At 40.9% G+C, this 17,383-nt stretch overlaps 2 pseudogenes; both read left to right on the forward strand.

The window, feature by feature from the left end:
* The first annotated feature begins 1,958 nt into the window (after positions 1-1,958).
* LOC149219366 (E3 ubiquitin-protein ligase SINAT2 pseudogene) lies at positions 1,959-2,522 on the forward strand (annotated as a pseudogene).
* Positions 2,523-7,639: 5,117 nt separating this feature from the next.
* On the forward strand, positions 7,640-8,524 carry LOC149219367 (E3 ubiquitin-protein ligase SINAT2 pseudogene; annotated as a pseudogene).
* The last annotated feature ends 8,859 nt before the right edge of the window (positions 8,525-17,383 follow it).

A 17,383-nucleotide genomic window follows, 5' to 3' on the forward strand; every position in this document is an offset into this window, starting at 1 on the left:
AGGTCTCCCTCCGTGAGGACCAATGGTGTCATACTTGTAGACTTATCGGACTTTTTCTTCTTGCGAGGTCTCATGGAACTTCACTTCTACCTCTTCCTGACCTTGAAGGGGGACTCCAAGTCTATGCCCCCTTCCTCTTCACCTTCAGTCTCAACCTCAACATCGGTGCACTACATTTCTTGTTCATCGAGGTCAACAGTGACTTGTGATGTTGCTGCAATTTTCTCCTTAGGTGTTTCCTTCTCTTTGCCAGAAACCTTCTCTTTCGGCACTTCCTTCTCTTTCACAAAGGCCTTTTCGTGTTGCGTTGCCTACTCTTTCTGCTCGGTTGTTTCTTTCTGCACTTCCGTTTCTTTCTGTGTTGATTTTTCTTTGGTATAATCCTTCTATGCTTCTTTCTCTTTATCTTTCTTGGCCATTGTTGCAGTTGTTGTTTTCCTTGTTTCACCTTCACCAGCTTTGGTTGTTCCTACGCCTGCATTAGATGGGGTGAGCCATTCACTTGGCCATTTGTTGATGACCCCCATAATGTCATCCTCTGCAACCAAATATGGAAACTTATCCCATGTTCTTGCAGCATCCTTCTTTGCATGTATGGACAAACTGTGAAAACCTGCCTTGAAATCGGCAATATTAGTATATTGCACATGTAAACTTGGTGATAAATGTGGTCGTTGGTTGATCACCATCTGCAACTCTGACTCAAACAAGACCCAAAAGATCTTTGTTTCCATGATGCATTCAGGATCCTTTGTCACCCATAGTGAGGTGAATTTTGCAGCCTCGTAAAAGTCTGGATCATGTGTTGGGAACTAGCTTTCCTCAGGTGTTCTCCATGCCACCAATGCGACCAATAGAAGTAACCATGCGTAGTGGAATGTCTTGTCATCCTCTTGGGCTTCATAAGAATCCTCCAAGAACTCGTGACAAAGATACTTGGCCCAATTTTATTGGAACCCCTTGCTACACTATGCAACCAGAAATACTACTGGTGTCGAAACTTCATCAGCATGACACTTTCTCATTATTTTTCCAGCCAAAATTTATGCAGCAAATTGCACAGTGCCACAATATGGAGCTAATGGTGTAGCTGCAGGACTTCTTCACAAACCCAAAGTCATTGTTCATTTGGTCCACCAGCTTCTTCTCCTACAATTTCCCTACAAAAGCATCTATGGTGTTATCACTGAAAATTCTGTTGTCAAAAAATTTTTAGCCTAGCTTAAAGACAGGGTGTTTTCGCAGCGCATGAATTCTTTTTTAGCAGTTTCGCAGCGCTGCCTGTTTAGGTGATTTCGTAGCATGCTACGAAATTGGGATTTGTTCAAGTTTTCAGTGGAGGTCCAAATCCTATCATGCCTTTTGTACACGGGCTACAACTGCTATGGATGAGGTTGATCTGCTTAAAGGTCTAATGTCAGATCTTTCAGATAAGATTGAAGATATCAAGGTTTACATGGTTGTGGGATCGTGTACGTGTCAGTGATGAGTTTTTGAAATGTTAAAGATTGGGTAAACGATACTAGCTGTTCGTGTATTAGTTCTTCCATCGACAGAGAACATAGACACCTGATTGACATTTGTTTTTCTTTGGCGGAAAATGGGGTCGTATTAGTCAAGATCATTCCACCAGCACAATGATGCAAACGGTATTGTGATTGTATCTGCTAGAGGCAAAGCAACGGATATGTAAGCAGTTTTTATTCTTGTATGTTATTCCCCATGCCATCCTCAACTAATTCAGAACTCCGAGCCTCTGTCCTGTCATATACATATCCCGAAAGTGGCTCTGAACAAAACGATTAAATGGGTCCAAATGAATGTCACTTTGATTCTTCTTACTATGTCCCTTACTGACCTAAGCATTTTGTTTCATCTTCTCATGAAAATACTTCTGCAAGTTGAGAGTGCATAACCGTTGCCCCACTTGCAGACATGAACTGGGGAATATAAGATGTATGGCTTTTGAAAAGGTTGCAGAATCTCTGGAACTTCCTTGCAGACATCGAAAGCTTGGTTGTCACGACATATTCACATATTATAGCAAACTCAAGCATGAACAACAATGCATGTTCAGGCCTTACAGTTGCCCTTACGCGGGTTCTGAATGCTCAGTTACTGGGTACATGCCAGCGCTTGTGACTCACTTGAGAAATGATCACAAGGTGGACATGCACAATGGCTGCACCTTCAATCGTTGATATGTAAAACCTAATCCTCAGGAGGTGGATAATGTAACATGGATGCTGACGGTATTCAACTGTTTTGGTCAACAAATCTGTTTGCACTTTGAAACATTCCAGCTTGGAATGGCCCCTGTGTATATGGCCTTTTTGCGCTTTATTGGTGATGATAATGAAGCAAAAAAATTTTGCGTGGGGGAAAATGGACGAAAGCTGTGTTGGCAAGGAATACCAAGAAGCATTTGCGACAGCCATAAGAAAGTCCGGGACAGTCATGATGGTTTGATTATTCAGAGGAAACTGAGGGTCACAGGTCGTATATGGAAAGAACAGAGATGATGCTATGAAATTGTCTTATTGGTAAATCCTACTAGATAGTGGGTCCATGACTCATCGTAGTCTAATCTACCTCGAATTTGGAGTAAAATTATTAATGAAAGGTTTGATGTGTTCATCTATTTTGAGTCTGCAGGTGATGGAAGCATTTGGTGTTCGCATGCTCAAGTCTGATGCAAAAATCATCTATACATACAGGTGAAATGTACATAATGCTACCGGGTTTCAAATCAATATGAGAATATGATGGATCCTAATGTTGAAATTCAAGGAGATGTGGCATCTTTGGAGAATGCATGCCTACTGTTTGATAAAATGCATACACCAGAAATGTTCTTATGGAATGTTAATCCAATTATATTTCCATGTGCATGGCTATATCGGCAAGGCGTTTTGACCCCTTGGAGCCGTAACAGGAGACCTGTATTACAAGGTGACAGTTGGTGGCGGGGTCATGCTGAGGCATATCCGAAATTTGTTAATCCACCTCCTGACACCCTGCGAAAAGGACGTGTCTATCAAGCGAAACGGGAAGCTGCATATTTTGCTGTGGTGTTGCGCCATTTGCCGTGTGTGGTTATTTCTGTTAAAGGAACTGAAACTCCCAAAAATCTTGTGACAGATGTTCTCTGTAGGGAATATGCGCTGTCAAAGACAGATTTGGATGGATTGCTTAATAGTGATATCCTTGATGATAATGTAAAGAAACGTGTTGCCACAACTTTCCCGCATTTTGGGTAGCTCGAGATCCATCAGGTGTTTGGTCGCCTTACCAATTTATCCGAAGGGTTCCAGGCCTTGATGATATCTCATTAAAGATAATTCATGGTGGAGTTTGTTACGCCGATGTTGTATGGACCCGGAATGAACATGATGATTCAGAGTATCCATTGATGCCAGGGCATGAAATTGTTGGAATTGTGAAAGTGAAATTGGTAGACAAGAAACTAGCAATGCGAGTCATGTTTCAGAAATGCATCTTCAAGCACCAGCTGACAGACACCTTATCTTAATTCCAGAAACTGATGCATTCTGTAAAGTAGCGCAGGGGATAGCTCTTGTAAAGGATTCTATAACAGTATCGAATGAAACTTCTAAAAAAAATCACTGGGGATATAAGGAAGCGTTTGCTTCTCATAAGCATGCTTTGGGGCATGGCAAACATGAGATTGAAGTTTGTAATGGCGCTGAGGTTCTAAAAGATGGCATTGTTTCTGACTCACCTTGTAACACTACCGACAGTGAACCAAATGATTGATGCGTTTTTCTCAGTTGAAGGATTTCGCAGTGTTAATGCGACTATGGTTGTCAATGATAATTTCTGCCATAATGATGAACCTGGTTTAAAAGATGAAAGCCTGGGCATGGTTGAAGAACCCATGGCAATTGATGAGAGTGTTTCTAAGGTTGATGCCCCAGTAACTGGTAATGAGAGTGCCTACAAGGCTGAGTTCATTGAGGCTGTTGAAGAAAGGAAAGTCAATATTGGGTTTCCAGTGACAGTTGATGAGAGCGCTTGCAATGTGAAAGACACTGTAGCAATTACTCAGGGTGTGTGTATGGTTGATTGTCATGTGGCTGTTGAACAGAGTGTCTGCAAGCTGGATGCTTTTGCAGCTGTTGATGCATGCACCAACATTGGGAAGTCTAAAGGTCGAGGAGGCCGAAGATTCAATCAAGGTATTGGAGAATAGAAAATCTGGTTTCTTATATTTCCTACAGGATGTCTGATCTTTTCAAGATAAGGATGTGGAATTGGCACATTTCAATAGAAGGAAGTAGGTTATCATATGTACAATTTTTTCCAGAACCTTCAAAGCGGTTGAAGGAGCAACCTCCAATAGCATCATTTATAGTTCAAATTCAGACCTTGGAAGGAAATCATCAGATTTTTAACACATCCAAAAGTAATTGACAAGGTGGTCAAAAACAGTGAGGATTTTGTTTGGCAGGTGGAATTGCCATTCCATGGAAAAATGATCATTGATGTGGAGCTTCCAATTATTGTCCAACATTGCTTTTGCTTTCATTCCCTCATCTTCTGCTGTGCTAATTGCAAAGGAAAGTAAAGAAAAAAGCGAAACACCAACAGATTGATTTCATAGATATAAGTGAAGACCAGAAATTTGAGCGAAAGGCCAATGTGGATTATTTAGTATTTCGTTCAGATGTCAAGACAAGACAAATCTGGTGCTCCTTTTTCAGGAAATGAAACTGAAGAATGGCAACAGTAGCTATTCAATTTTGTGAGGAGTTTAGAGGTAGACTGTGTTTTTTAAAAATCACACAGCAGTTTCGTAGCTCGCTACGAAACTGCTGTAGGTGGTGATTTTAAACGCACAGCAGCTATTGTGATACTGTGAGCGGGAGTTGAGGAAGAGAAACACCTGTATATCAATACCACTTACAGCACATCAGAAACATGGCAGCATTCCATACTTGGGGTTATTAAAAGAGCTGGGACATGTTGCTGAATTTTCGAAGGATGGTAGGAGACAGGGACCTTAAAAATAGGTGTTTTGATTCTGATGATAAATGAGCCATCAGCGCTAACAGGTATCCAAAGTCAGCGTTCCTTGCATCTTTAGCTCAGCCATCTCAGCCTAACTGAAGGAGGACAGCTGTCAAGGATCCAAGAAGAATCAAGCATACGAGGAGAATGGAATTAGTGTTTTAGTTTGATTAGGATTTTGTGTAATTACAGCTCAGCATGTTTGTAATTAATGAATTAGTTAAATAGCATGTAGGAGTAGTTAATAGGGCCTTCGAGCCCATTCTAGAGGGGGAGGAATAGATTCCTATAAAGGGATCAGATTAGGATGTAATAGGGGTTGGAGATTTATACAAAAAACAGAGTTTTTATATTGGCTAATGTAAAAGACTTTTGACAGTAATAGAAAGATTACTTTTTCTTCCCAAGATTCATCTTGTGTTCAAAGGCTCAGAATATATGTGGTTTGTCTTTATCCTTTCTGTTTTACAGCTCAATAGACATGCAATCACTCTGAATTCACCTAGTGCTCAGACTTCCTGTGTATGTTTATGAGTTGAGGTTCTTTTTGAGAAATGTTCTGAGTGTTTAAACATTATATGCCTTGGCTTCCATGATTGAGTAGTTAATAGTTTACTGCAGAGGTGTTTGACTCCATGAGCCCAATGGAAGAAGTGTTATTTTGTTGTTCCAACCAGCTTATTTTCATGTACTGTTTGAAGAGTTAGCCATCTTTTCTTGTTATTAATCCATATCAAAAATCTGTGAGAGAGCCCTCTCTGACTAAGGAGGCTAAGCCTTAGTCTAAAGCCTGGTTTGAAATAGTTGCATGAGATCTTGCTAAGTAGCAGCCCTTAGTACACGATTTTGTGATAACATTTTGGTGCGTCTGCCGGGAGCCTGAAGCTTACTCTCTCCCGAAATTTGAAGATTGGATTTCTGAAGGTAGCAGGAGTTCAAAATGATTTTCGAGGCTGCAAAACTACCTTGGCGACTCCATTGTTGAAGAATTCAAGGTTTATACATTCATGGTGATTCCACTGGAGTTATGAAGGACCCAGAAGCTGCCATTCTTTGTTCAAGGTATGCATGCATAGATTTCTCAGGAATTCATGGTTTCCCAAATCATTTTCCCAAGGATGCATATTTTCTAAGGAATGGTCCCAAATACAACGGAGAAGATTTGAGTTTAACCTTGAATCATATATCAGATTTTTGTGAATTTTTAGAGCTTCTGAGAGTTAAACATGAGGATGTTTGTATAAGGTTATTCTATGATTCACTTCAAGGGAAGTGCAAACAGTGGGTTGAATGCTTTCCTGCCAAATCCATTAAGTCATTTCAAGACCTTTGGCTCATGTTTTTGGAGGAATGGATAGATAGGTCAGAGTTGGTGGCAGACTCTCCCTCAGTTGAAGGTTTCAAACAATGGAATGATGATCATAGTAAAGAAGAAACAAATGAATCTTTTTCTTTGTCATTATCCTCATATCTAAAATCTTTTGACTGCAAGGCAGAGGATAGGATGAGATTTTTGGATGAATTTGCTGAGGACCTTGAAAAAGAAATTGAAGGTTTAGAAGGACAAATTCAGGCATACAGTTTTCATGATCATGATCATTATTCTCAGAAGTTTTCTATGGCAGAACGCAAGGAGATTATGCTGGTTCCTTTCTCTTTCACGATTGAGGAACTGAACACTGTGGTTGAAGATCAGTTTGCACAGCTGGAAAGTTACAAGGAAAAACAAGCTGATCATGTATTCTGGGATCCTGTAGCTGATTACATGGAAGAGTTTTACTCTCCAGTATTTCAGTTTTTCAAAGAAGATCAGAGACAATTTCAGTGGCAGCGGTCATCATACTATCATATTGGCTCTGAATTCCGATGCAGTCAAAGGAACCAAGTATCAGATAAAACAGAGGATTGGCTACATTGGAAATTTCATATTGATTGAGCAGAAGGAAGTTGAAATGGTTAGGGTAGGTAGGTAGAGGTAAATGCAAATAAGCTCAAGGTTAACTGAGCATTTCTTTTTTTAGTAGATGTAGCTTTCTTTCTCCTACAGTCATGCTTGTCAAGAAAATTTCTGTTTGTCATAAACGGATAAGGCACTGGACCTGCGAGTTCTTAGTGTACCACAAGGGCACACTATCCCAAGTGGAGCCACTGTTATCACTGAAAATTCTGTTGTCAAAAAATTTTTAGCCTAGCTTAAAGACAGGGTGTTTTCGCAGCGCATGAATTCTTTTTTAGCAGTTTCGCAGCGCTGCCTGTTTAGGTGATTTCGTAGCATGCTACGAAATTGGGATTTGTTCAAGTTTTCAGTGGAGGTCCAAATCCTATCATGCCTTTTGTACACGGGCTACAACTGCTGTGGATGAGGTTGATCTGCTTAAAGGTCTAATGTCAGATCTTTCAGATAAGATTGAAGATATCAAGGTTTACATGGTTGTGGGATCGTGTACGTGTCAGTGATGAGTTTTTGAAATGTTAAAGATTGGGTAAACGATACTAGCTGTTCGTGTATTAGTTCTTCCATCGACAGAGAACATAGACACCTGATTGACATTTGTTTTTCTTTGGCGGAAAATGGGGTCGTATTAGTCAAGATCATTCCACCAGCACAATGATGCAAACGGTATTGTGATTGTATCTGCTAGAGGCAAAGCAACGGATATGTAAGCAGTTTTTATTCTTGTATGTTATTCCCCATGCCATCCTCAACTAATTCAGAACTCCGAGCCTCTGTCCTGTCATATACATATCCCGAAAGTGGCTCTGAACAAAACGATTAAATGGGTCCAAATGAATGTCACTTTGATTCTTCTTACTATGTCCCTTACTGACCTGAGCATTTTGTTTCATCTTCTCATGAAAATACTTCTGCAAGTTGAGAGTGCATAACCGTTGCCCCACTTGCAGACATGAACTGGGGAATATAAGATGTATGGCTTTTGAAAAGGTTGCAGAATCTCTGGAACTTCCTTGCAGACATCGAAAGCTTGGTTGTCACGACATATTCACATATTATAGCAAACTCAAGCATGAACAACAATGCATGTTCAGGCCTTACAGTTGCCCTTACGCGGGTTCTGAATGCTCAATTACTGGGTACATGCCAGCACTTGTGACTCACTTGAGAAATGATCACAAGGTGGACATGCACAATGGCTGCACCTTCAATCGTTGATATGTAAAACCTAATCCTCAGGAGGTGGATAATGTAACATGGATGCTGACGGTATTCAACTGTTTTGGTCAACAAATCTGTTTGCACTTTGAAACATTCCAGCTTGGAATGGCCCCTGTGTATATGGCCTTTTTGCGCTTTATTGGTGATGATAATGAAGCAAAAAAATTTTGCGTGGGGGAAAATGGACGAAAGCTGTGTTGGCAAGGAATACCAAGAAGCATTTGCGACAGCCATAAGAAAGTCCGGGACAGTCATGATGGTTTGATTATTGAGAGGAAACTGAGGGTCACAGGTCGTATATGGAAAGAACAGAGATGATGCTATGAAATTGTCTTATTGGTAAATCCTACTAGATAGTGGGTCCATGACTCATCGTAGTCTAATCTACCTCGAATTTGGAGTAAAATTATTAATGAAAGGTTTGATGTGTTCATCTATTTTGAGTCTACAGGTGATGGAAGCATTTGGTGTTCGCATGCTCAAGTCTGATGCAAAAATCATCTATACATACAGGTGAAATGTACATAATGCTACCGGGTTTCAAATCAATATGAGAATATGATGGATCCTAATGTTGAAATTCAAGGAGATGTGGCGTCTTTGGAGAACTCATGCCTACTGTTTGATAAAATGCATACACCAGAAATGTTCTTATGGAATGTTAATCCAATTATATTTCCATGTGCATGGCTATATCGGCAAGGCGTTTTGACCCCTTGGAGCCGTAACAGGAGACCTGTATTACAAGGTGACAGTTGGTGGCGGGGTCGTGCTGAGGCATATCCGAAATTTGTTAATCTACCTCCTGACACCCTGCGAAAAGGACGTGTCTATCAAGCGAAACGGGAAGCTGCATATTTTGCTGTGGTGTTGCGCCATTTGCCGTGTGTGGTTATTTCTGTTAAAGGAACTGAAACTCCCGAAAATCTTGTGACAGATGTTCTCTGTAGGGAATATGCGCTGTCAAAGACAGATTTGGATGGATTGCTTAATAGTGATATCCTTGATGATAATGTAAAGCAACGTGTTGCCACAACTTTCCCGCATTTTGGGTAGCTCGAGATCCATCAGGTGTTTGGTCGCCTTACCAATTTATCCGAAGGGTTCCAGGCCTTAATGATATCTCATTAAAGATAATTCATGGTGGAGTTTGTTACGTCGATGTTGTATGGACCCGGAATGAACATGATGATTCAGAGTATCCATTGATGCCAGGGCATGAAATTGTTGGAATTGTGAAAGTGAAATTGGTAGACAAGAAACTAGCAATGCGAGTCATGTTTCAGAAATGCATCTTCAAGCACCAGCTGACAGACACCTTATCTTAATTCCAGAAACTGATGCATTCTGTAAAGTAGCGCAGGGGATAGCTCTTGTAAAGGATTCTATAATAGTATCGAATGAAACTTCTAAAAAAAATCACTGGGGATATAAGGAAGCGTTTGCTTCTCATAAGCATGCTTTGGGGCATGGCAAACATGAGATTGAAGTTTGTAATGGCGCTGAGGTTCTAAAAGATGGCATTGTTTTTGACTCACCTTGTAGCACTACCGACAGTGAACTAAATGATTGATGCGTTTTTCTCAGTTAAAGGATTTCGCAGTGTTAATGCGACTATGGCTGTCAATGATAATTTCTGCCATAATGATGAACCTGGTTTAAAAGATGAAAGCCTGGGCATGGTTGAAGAACCCATGGCAATTGATGAGAGTGTTTCTAAGGTTGATGCCCCAGTAACTGGTAATGAGAGTGCCTACAAGGCTGAGTTCATTGAGGCTGTTGAAGAAAGGAAAGTCAATATTGGGTTTCCAGTGACAGTTGATGAGAGCGCTTGCAATGTGAAAGACATTGTAGCAATTACTCAGGGTGTGTGTATGGTTGATTGTCATGTGGCTGTTGAACAGAGTGTCTGCAAGCTGGATGCTTTTGCAGTTGTTGATGCATGCACCAACATTGGGAAGTCTAAAGGTCGAGGAGGCCGAAGATTCAATCAAGGTATTGGAGAATAGAAAATCTGGTTTCTTATATTTCCTACAGGATGTCTGATCTTTTCAAGATAAGGATGTGGAATTGGCACATTTCAATAGAAGGAAGTAGGTTATCATATGTACAATGTTTTCCAGAACCTTCAAAGCGGTTGAAGGAGAAACCTCCAATAGCATCATTTATAGTTCAAATTCAAACCTTGGAAGGAAATCATCAGATTTTTAACACATCCAAAAGTAATTGACAAGGTGGTCAAAAACAGTGAGGATTTTGTTTGGCAGGTGGAATTGCCATTCCATGGAAAAATGATCATTGATGTGGAGCTTCCAATTATTGTCCAACATTGCTTTTGCTTTCATTCCCTCATCTTCTACTGTGCTAATTGCAAAGGAAAGTAAAGAAAAAAGCGAAACACCAACAGATTGATTTCATAGATATAAGTGAAGACCAGAAATTTGAGCGAAAGGCCAATGTGGATTATTTAGTATTTCGTTCAGATGTCAAGACAAGACAAATCTGGTGCTCCTTTTTCAGGAAATGAAACTGAAGAATGGCAACAGTAGCTATTCAATTTTGTGAGGAGTTTAGAGGTAGACTGTGTTTTTTAAAAATCACACAGCAGTTTCGTAGCGCGCTACGAAACTGCTGTAGGTGGTGATTTTAAACGCACAGCAGCTATTGTGATACTGTGAGCGGGAGTTGAGGAAGAGAAACACCTGTATATCAATACCACTTACAGCACATCAGAAACATGGCAGCATTCCATACTTGGGGTTATTAAAAGAGCTGGGACATGTTGCTGAATTTTCGAAGGATGGTAGGAGACAGGGACCTTAAAAATAGGTGTTTTGATTCTGATGATAAATGAGCCATCAGCGCTAACAGGTATCCAAAATCAGCGTTCCTTGCATCTTTAGCTCAGCCATCTCAGCCTAACTGAAGGAGGACAGCTGTCAAGGATCCAAGAAGAATCAAGCATACGAGGAGAATGGAATTGGTGTTTTAGTTTGATTAGGATTTTGTGTAATTACAGCTCAGCATGTTTGTAATTAATGAATTAGTTAAATAGCATGTAGGAGTAGTTAATAGGGCCTTCGAGCCCATTCTAGAGGGGGAGGAATAGATTCCTATAAAGGGATTAGATTAGGATGTAATAGGGGTTGGAGATTTATACAAAAAACAGAGTTTTTATATTGGCTAATGTAAAATACTTTTGACAGTAATAGAAAGATTACTTTTTCTTCCCAAGATTCATCTTGTGTTCAAAGGCTCAGAATATATGTGGTTTGTCTTTATCCTTTCTGTTTTACAGCTCAATAGACATGCAATCACTCTGAATTCACCTAGTGCTCAGACTTCCTGTGTATGTTTATGAGTTGAGGTTCTTTTTGAGAAATGTTCTGAGTGTTTAAACATTATATGCCTTGGCTTCCATGATTGAGTAGTTAATAGTTTACTGCAGAGGTGTTTGACTCCATGAGCCCAATGGAAGAAGTGTTATTTTGTTGTTCCAACCAGCTTATTTTCATGTACTGTTTGAAGAGTTAGCCATCTTTTCTTGTTATTAATCCATATCAAAAATCTGTGAGAGAGCCCTCTCTGACTAAGGAGGCTAAGCCTTAGTCTAAAGCCTGGTTTGAAATAGTTGCATGAGATCTTGCTAAGTAGCAGCCCTTAGTACACGATTTTGTGATAACATATGGGTTCACTCCTTGATAAGGTAAAAGGGTTATTCGGTGGACCATCACATCATCAATTGGAATGGGCCCTCCCAACCAAAGGCACCCATCTTAAACCAATGCCAATAATTGACGCACAAAGATAATGTGGCTAAAATGTGGCACACACAACATGTTGAGCAATTCCACGTGCTCAATTCCAGTCACCCACTTCATTGGCTCAAGTCATGTAACACCTGACTCCTCGTAGTAGACTGATTTCAAATATTTGTTGGGATCCAACTATGGGAACTTTGAATGAAAACCCAAGTCCCAGTCCTCCATATTTAGAAACGGTACCCGGGCCAACAAATTTCCTTCAACAGGTACATCCTATGGAGGCAATGGTGTGAAGACCTAGAATTTCACTAAGTCTGGGTCCTTAGTCACTTTGGCAGTGGGCTTCCTAGGGGGTACATAAGGTGGTAGCTAAGTAATTAGAACTGCTTCCTCTGCATCAATATCTTCAACCCCCATATGCAATTCTTCCTCATCCAAGTCTAGGGGTTCCATCGTTTTCTTGGTTGTATTCATCTGACCCTTCTGTTTAACCTTTATTGGATTTTTATGTGGTGGTTTCTGCACCGGTGCTTGTTGTCGCTTCTTTTTCTTCTTCTCTCTTGCAGGGGAGGCAGTGGGTTTAGACCTCAATGATATAGGCACCGTGGTAGGGATTGGCTGTGTTGCATCCATTCTCTCCCATAATATTTCCTTCTGCCACTCAAGTAAACCCTCCTCAAACTTAAATCCTTGCCACAAAAACTTATTTTTGTATCTCTTCGCAAACTAAGGCGCAAATCTCAAGGAAATTTCTCCATAAGAAAAGTGTTTGAATGTGGAGTGGGATGTTGTATTTATAGCCCATTATGAATTCAAATCCATCCATCCCCTCCAGATCTCCATAATTAATGCTCTTTTGGTAACAGATTTCCAAATATATGCTTCTTAAATGCTCGCCCCCTCCCACTCCCTTTAACAGAAAATAGCCATCCAATCATCTATAGTGTCTCCAACGGTTACTTTTTGGCCAGGATGTGCGGGAGTCCCATGGAAACTTTTAGGGGCTAATATTCATAGGTGGGCTAATTTTCCATGATTTTTCAACAAAAAGATTCACCAATTTCCATTTTTTATAAAAATTGATTCGCCCAAACTTTGCAATTTAAAATTATTTTACATTAAAAATTGCCAACATTGTATAGACACTACATGTAAATTCATTATAAATTTGAATAATTTTAAAAATATATTAGCCCCAAGGGTTATCTCAACTAGTCAAATAAGTTCCTTGTTGTTCGGGAGGTCACAGGGCCAGTTCTCCTCGAAGCCCTTGGGGTTAGGCCTAGCTATTGGCTGCGGAGCTTGATACCCTTGATCAAGCTCAGATATTTCCATGGACGTAGCGGCCACCCAGCGACCGCAGGTGTCCGTGAACCACATGTGAAAGAAAGAAAAAGAAAAAAAATATATATATATATATATATATATCAATAAACATTTTATAGTTTTCATATTAGGGACTAGTGAGATTTGCTAATGTTTTTCAACTTCAAGATAATTTTCCATCCTTAAAAGTTTCCCTATGTGGGACCCACTATGCTAGTGCAACTCCTTCATCACAACTCGCAGTTGCGCCTTCCCCTAATTTTCGTTCAGCCCATTCACTTCACCAAATTGTTCTTCTGTTAGCGTAGTTTATAGTTCCGCACTTCCTTGTAACTGCTTGAAGTACTAAGACTATCTTGAATCCATATAGTCATTGCGCAAGGGTGGTATCGCCCCTATACAACTTTAACCAGCTCCCATTGAATCTTCCTAGAAATAGATCCCCATTCAGCTTTGCGAGCTGAATTGCACCTCCATCCATAATCTCCTTGACGATGTATGGCCCTCGCCAATGCATCTGAAACTTCCCTGAAAACTTTATAAACTTGCTATCATACAGTAGTACTATGTCCCCATTTTTAAAGGTGTGTTGTTTTTGTCTTGATGGGCCTAACGCGGTTCAGCGTTATCTGTGCTAACCAACAAAACCCTTATTGTTGTCCCTTTCAGCCACAACCCATGTAGCGCAAGTTGTAGTCTCACCCAAGCAGTATTGGGGGATGCTAGAACTAGGTTTCTTCATCAAGAGACCTATGTGATGTGTTCCTGCAATCCTTATGGCTTAGATTTACCTTCGTGCACCTTTAATCCTTCTGAATAGTTAACTAATGCAAATCTATCTAAACAACTTTCAGATCTTCGTGAAGGTCCCTAATTATACTTATCATGCATAAAGATTATAGTTCTACTACTTTTGCGCAGTAAAAAAGCATTAAATCATGTAAATCATAACATAGAGCGAAGATACATACACTTTGCAGAAGTAAATAATAAGACACAAATGCACCAGATTGAGCTCAAAATAGTCTTTATTATGTATAATCATTCAATTACAGACTTATTTTCCCTTTGCACTCAGCTGCAGGGGCCCGTGCACTCAGCCTGCAGACCTAACAAGGTCTCTATGCACTCAGCTGCAAGAGCCTTTCCCTTTCACCTAAGTACAGGAAACAGACCTTTCCTGCCTTAGCACCTTGCCCTTACAATTATTCTTCACTATTATATACTTCTAAAGACTTGCTATGACTCATCTATATATAGCATTTTCTTTACAATACCATGGTCCGTGGACCATGAGCGGGTCTCAAAACCACTCTATCACTACCCACCTAAGGGACTAAATCCCCTTTAACTTATACTAGCTTCGTGCTCTGATTCCAAATTTTGCAGAGACTTTACATTCTCTACAAAAAGATAATACAAAATTTACCAAAAATTTGACCAAAATGACCCTAGTGACCCCTTCCCAATAGGCTCCCAACACAAATTGGGTGACTCTCCCTCGAGTCACTCAGCTGGCACAGCAATCTTGGCTTGGATTTTTCTGAAATCCACCTTCAACACTCGTAAGTTAGCAGTACCCTACACTGTGGCCTGTTGCACTTCCTCAACCAGCTTCTCTTTTGTAGGGCCTTCCACCGCAAGGCCCATTGTCCGTTGTGTCTACTGGATTTTCTTCAACTTCTCTTGTACTAACAGAGTAGGTTGGCTCACTTCCTTTGTCCACGATATATGATGGCCTTCAAGATGGCCCATTTTCTCTACATATCCTCAATCTTTGTTTGTAGTTGTTTCCCTTTTGTTAAGCGATCGAAGCACTGGATTGGCGCCAAAGTGCACACAGTCACCCTGAGTTCATCAAATTGTTGTTGCTTCTCCCAGATATCTGTTCCAATTTTCTGTAGAGTGGGGTCCTCCTACAGAGTTGTCCATAATTCCATTTCTTGCTTGAAGAGCTCTGTGCAGCCCTCTACCGTTGCATCTAACATGGCCATTCCCTCTTTGATGGCTTCTCCATGCTACTCCCGAACTTCTGGCAGAGTGGTTGGCTACAACTTTAACTGTAATTCGAAGATCTGCATTTGTAACTCAAATTAGACTCATCCAACCTCCTCTTTTGATTCTCTAACTACGGTAGCCAACTTTCAAATCTTCACTATTAATTTTGCATCATTGGGAATATTAAGTTATGGCAGTGCATTACATGCTTGTGTAATGGTTTCCTCTAAGTTCTAGTTGCGCATGGCTAGTTCTTCCTTTTCCTTCAGTGCCTGTTCCTTCTCTGTAAATATTTTTTCATTGTTCATCTTTACTTCACTGATGACTAATAGCGCGTGCTTCTCCCTGACCTTGAGCTCTTTTGATACACCCTGATGCAGTTCGTGGAGGGTCTAAATAGTCAGCGCGACTAGGTTGTCACCCACATCCTTGAGTTGTGCGAGTTGGGTGTTTACTTCATTTGCCTGTGCGCGCAGTGAGCCCTCTAATAATGGTATAGTTGTGAGGTCCAAAGTCTTATCTGTCTCTAATACAGTTACACTCGCTTTTTGCAGGATCGCTTGAATCTTGCTCGCCTATCCCACGCTTTCTTGTAGCCTTCTTGTTTGAATCTGCAACTCGCGTAGATCCTTCTACACATTCCCCAACATCTACAGTTCTTGTGGTTCAAACTATTTCCATATTTCCATCATGGTGTCGCTAAAATTATCTCCGATCTCATCCAAGTCCCCCTTAGTGAGGACCATTGGATCCACATGTGAATGCTTATTGGATTCCTACTTCTTCCTAGGGCCGAACGTCATCTCCTTTTGGCGCTTTGTTATTCTAAAAGGAGTGATATGTTCCTCACCACCGCCTCCTTCAATGTTGGAACCCTCCTTGTCCTCACTTTGTTGAGAATCTGACTCCTCAACCTCCACTGTGGTCTCCTTCATGGCGTGCTCCTTTTCAGCAGCTGCCTTAGTAGCATCTGCCTTGGCAGCAACTTCCTTCTTTTTATGTGCTACTTTATCTTGAGGTGCAGCTTACTCGGCTTCCTTTTGCTTTTGTTCTGTTACCATCTGTGTAGAGGAACTCTCTCCACCCTTTCTTGTTCCTACACCAAGATCTGTGGGTTGCAGCCACTCCCTTGGCCATTTCCCCACAATTTCCTATACATCTGCATTAGTGACTAGGTATGGCAGCTTATACCATACCTTCTTAGGATCTCATTGCACGTGGATAGACACATTGTGAAAATATGCCTTGAACTCTGTATATGCCTCCAATTACTCAAATAGGGTTGGTGACAACCTCAGCCTCTGGTTGATCACCATGTGGAGCTCCATCTCTACCAGCACCCAAAACATCTTCATCTCCATGACTCGTTCTGGATCCTTGGTCGCCCATAGTGAAGTGAACTTCGTGGCTTCTGGTAAGTCATCATCTTGTGGAGGGAATTTTCTATCCTCTGGTAGCCTCCACGCAACTAGGGCAATCAACAACAACAGCCAAGTATAGTGGAATTCCTTGCTGTTGTCCTATGCTTCGTGATAATTGATCAAAAAATCTTTGCATAGGTACTGCACCCAGTTGTACTGCACCCCCTTCATGCAATGGGAAGCAAGTGAAATTACTGGCACCAAAACCTCGTCCGCGAGGCACTTTCTCATGACCTTGCAGGCCAAAATCTACGCAGAAAACTGTACTGCCTTATATGTGATTGAGCGGATGGAATATCAATGTGACTTATTTACCAAGCTAAACGCGCTCTTCATTATGTCTATGAGTTTCTTTTCCTTACTCTTACCTCCAAACTCCTCGGTCGGATCCACCCCTTGGTATGGTAACCTTCTGATACGTGGATTAGCATATCTGTGATGGGGATGGGTTCTCCCAACTAGAGACACCCATCATGAACCAAAGTAATAAATTGACAAATGCAGACCATATTAATATTGGTTCTGCTAAAATACGACACCCACAACATGTTCAACAACCCAACCTTTTCAACCCCCGTGACCCACTTCATAGGCTCAATTCGCATGACTCTAGTCTCCTCATAGAATATCTTTGCCAAATACTTGTTCGACGCCAACTGCAGGAATTT

Source organism: Pinus tabuliformis, chromosome Q, assembly GCF_031772625.1.
Source record: "Pinus tabuliformis cultivar Carrire ecotype Pingquan chromosome Q, CPIR1, whole genome shotgun sequence".
Taxonomy (NCBI): domain Eukaryota; kingdom Viridiplantae; phylum Streptophyta; class Pinopsida; order Pinales; family Pinaceae; genus Pinus; species Pinus tabuliformis.